Here is a 4,099-nt window from a genome sequence, read left to right as displayed (position 1 = left end):
CTTACCCTGGGTGGCTTCATTTTATACAGCAGTGTAGGCTTTGAGTACAAAGGCAGAGAGGCAGGATGACTCTGCATCTCTTTGTGTACATAACCCCTCCTGTCCAGCCCCACCCAGTGCACCTAGCACAGACTGACAGTTAACCGATTCCTAAAACTGAAAGGGCACCACTCTATAAATTTACCATACTAAATTGGGAACAAGTGAACATGTAAGCATATTAAAATCATATCAAAGGCTGGAGAGATGGCTTAGCGGTTAAGGCGCATGCCTGCGAAGTCTAAGGACCCAGGTTCTGTTCTCCAGCTCTCTCGTAAGGCAAATGCACATGGTGGCGCATGCATCCGGAGTTCATTTGCAGTGGCTAGAGGCCCTGGCGTGCCCATTCTCTCACTCTCTCTCTCATTTCTCCCATGCTCTCTCTCTCTGTGTCTGTAATAAATGAATAAATAAAAATAAAATATTTTTTTAAAAATCATATCAAGCCCAAGAGGCTATGGGTGTAGCTCTGTGGTAGAGTGTTTGCCTAGCATGTTTGAGGCCTTGGGCTTAATTCTCAGTACTGGAGGTTAGGGGAAGCTAGATGTGGTGGCTCACACCCATCAAACCAGCTCTTGGAGGCTGAAATAACAGGAAGGCTATAAATTCAAGACCAGCCTGAACTAACTACATAGTTAGCTCCAGGTCAGCCTGGCTATAGAGTGAGACCATGCCTCAAGCACACACACACACACACACACACACACACACACACACACAGGAGAGGGGGGCGTGGTGGCACACACCTTTAATCCCAGCACTCGGGAGGCAGAGGTAGGAGGATCACCGTGAGTTCAAGGCCACTCTGAGACTACACAGTGAATTCCAGGTCAGCCTGGGCCAGAGTGAGACCCTACCTCGGAAAACAAAACAAAACAGTTGAAGGCTAAAGAGATCCAGTCTCAAAAAACCAAAGTTAGAGGTTAATATAGATCATAAAAAGGAAAACACTAACAACACTAATAGTATATATTGATGCATATCTTTTCAGGATTTGATAAGTATAGGCAAAGAACAGTGACATGAAAATGGGACGAGAATTGGAGGGAAGTGAGCAGGATGAGCAATCACAAGAGACAGAGAAGCCTGGACTGGGAAGTGGCACCTCACTTATTCCCGGAGCGGGGTCCTGAGGCTGCAGTCCCACTATGAGCTACAGCACCCAGTGTATGCTGTCTGACTACCAAAGTGTTTGTGGATTTGTGCTTGACTTTTTGTTTTGTTTTTGTTTTGTTTTTCAAGGTAGGGTCACACTCGAGCTCAGGCTGACCTGGAATTTACTATGTAGCCTCAAGCGGGCCTCGAACTCACAGTAATCTGGGATTAAAGGCATGTGCCACCATGCCCGGCTTTGTGTTTGACTTTTCATACACAAAATAGGAAGTAGTAAAATAATGCTTTATTTATTTATTTATTTATTTATTTTGCTCTCGTTGTGACCGAACATGTGACAAAAAGCAATTTAAGGGAAGAAGGATTATTTTGGTTCCCAGTTCAGAGGAAGCAGTCCACCCTGGTAGGAAGGGAAGGCAGGGCAGAGGGAGCCCACCAGGAGCAGAGAAACCCCGGGAATGCTGGGGCTCAGCTGGCCTTCTCCTTCTTTTCTTTTCCTTCAGTCCAGGATCCTACCCCATGGGATGATGCCGACCCAGAATTGAGAGCTCTGTGGGATTAGAACTCCCACAGCAGTGGCTCTCAAGTCTTGGGGTCTTATGCAAGTGTTGCAGTTAGGTTTACATTACTGGCAGAAATCACCTGACCAAGAGCAGCTTTTGGGAAAAGTGGATTTATTTTGGCTTACAGACTCGAGGGGAAGCTCCATGATGACAGGGGGGAAACAATGGCATGAGCAGAGGATGGACATTACCTCCTGGCCAACATCAGATGGACAACAACAACAGGAGAGTGTGCCAAACACTGGCAAGGGAAGCTGGCTATTATACCCATAAGCCTGCCCCCAAAAACACACTGCTTCCAAGAGGCGTTAATTCCCAAATCTCCATCGGCTGGAAACCTAACATTCAGAACACCTAAGTTTATGGGAAACACCTGAATCAAACCACTACCTTCTGCCCCTGGCCCCCATAAACTGATAACCATACATGATGTAAAATGCAATGCATTCAGTCCAACTTTAAACATCCCCATATTTTTTATCAATCCTAATGATGTTCAAACATTCCCATAATCCAAGGTCTTCTAACTGAGCTGTAATACCAAAAATACCCCCCAAACCCATAATGGTACAAAATAAACACTCTTACTGCAAAAGGTGGCACTGGGCATAGCAAAGAAACTTTCAACTAATACAAGATTTAGACAGGACAAACACTAAACTCTGCAGCTCCAAATCCAACAACTCTAGTCAATGACAAATCTCCAAGTACGAAATTTTAACCAGCCACGTCTCTGGAGTTCCAATTCCACCCCTCCAGCTAGGCTACTCACAGTCCTGGAAAACTTCATCGGGGCCGGCAGCTTTCCTTAGCAGCCATCTTGTGGTCCCAGCATCTCCACTGGGTCTCCACTGCAATCCACGGTTCATCCTCATGGCCCAACGGGGTCTCCATGCAGGCATCCAGCAAACCTGCTTCACACTGCCCATGGCCATTTCCAAAACACAAGACCTTGTTGCAAACTCAATGACCTTCTCTTTCCCGCATTTCTTACACACCACAATACCAGGTAGGGTGTCAACTTGTTAATCCAGGGGGGAATAAAACAGACTTTGAAGAACAGGACAGTCCTTGTGCACTCAGGCCCCTTCAAAAGAGTCTACATTCTTCTTATTGCTCCAGTCCAGGTCAGCTGGCCCAGTCACAAAGTTTATAATCTCTCATATAAGTGCAGCTGAACAGGCAGAAGTTTTGGCCCAAAGATTTCATTTCTGTGCCATATTCCTCTGCACACACCAGTTGGTTTCTGTGCAAAGCAACCCTATACAAGTTCTCAGGATATGGCCATAAGAGCAAGCCTGTCACACAAACTGCTTCTAGCCTGGTCCAGGCAAAGCTCTTTCTCACCCTCATAAACCAAACCTCACAGTCCTTAGTTCTTACTGCATTCAGGTCTTTCAACTCTGACCAGAATAGTACATGAAGCTGTACTTACAACACTGCAAGGTGTCTCTCAGGCCAACGTTTCAAATCCTTCCACATTCCTCTTAAAAATCAGCTCCAGACAGAAGCTGGAAAAACCCATTCTGCATGCAGTTCAATGGGAGAAACAGAAATCACCAGTGAAGATACTCAACAGTGGACACTGCAAGCCTTATATTTTGCCAGCCAGGCCAAATGAGCCAACATGTACAATAATGGCACGTCTGTCATGGTGGAAACCAACTGCCCTCTAATTGGACTGGAGGCCTGCTCCATGGGAAGGGAATACATCCCTGATACTGAAAACTTAAAACAGGGTTAGTCATAAGCCCTAGGGGTGTAACATCTGCTGCTGTCTGGCTAAATGTATATACTGTTTACCCAGCTCCCCAGTAAGCACTTCTCTTGATATTCATACCCATATATTAACGCTACTCTCACTTTTGGTAGAGAATCTTCTCTTTTCAGATGGCAGTGACCTTGGGATGACTCAGAAGGCATCATGGTGCTGGAAAGAAGTGACAGGAGTGCTCAGTACTGCAACATCTTTATCACACCTTCCACGGCTCAGAGTCTATTGCAGAAGAGGTGGTAGAAAGACTGTAAGAGCCAAAGGAAGGGTAGAACTCCTTACAACGTGCTCCCCCAAACTCAAAATGGCCTGGATATCCATGACCTCATAGGGTCTGACACTACCTTCACAAGACCATCATAATACGAGGAAAAGATCATGACATCAAAATAAAAGAGAGACAGGTTTCAGGTCTCCCAGTCTGGACTTCCTGAATCAGAGCCTCCCTTCTCTCCTCTGGAGATAATTTCAGTCCTGAGGAGTGTGTTGAAAAGTAGCTTTACAACTGGCAAAGTTTGGTGAAATTGGGAACATTCTTCAACAATAAACATATTTTATTATATGAAAAAAAAATAAATAAATAAAAGAGAGACTGATTGAGAGCAGGAGG

Source organism: Jaculus jaculus, chromosome 7 (assembly GCF_020740685.1).
Source record: "Jaculus jaculus isolate mJacJac1 chromosome 7, mJacJac1.mat.Y.cur, whole genome shotgun sequence".
In the NCBI taxonomy this organism is placed as follows: domain Eukaryota; kingdom Metazoa; phylum Chordata; class Mammalia; order Rodentia; family Dipodidae; genus Jaculus; species Jaculus jaculus.
This window is presented reverse-complemented; position numbering follows the sequence as displayed.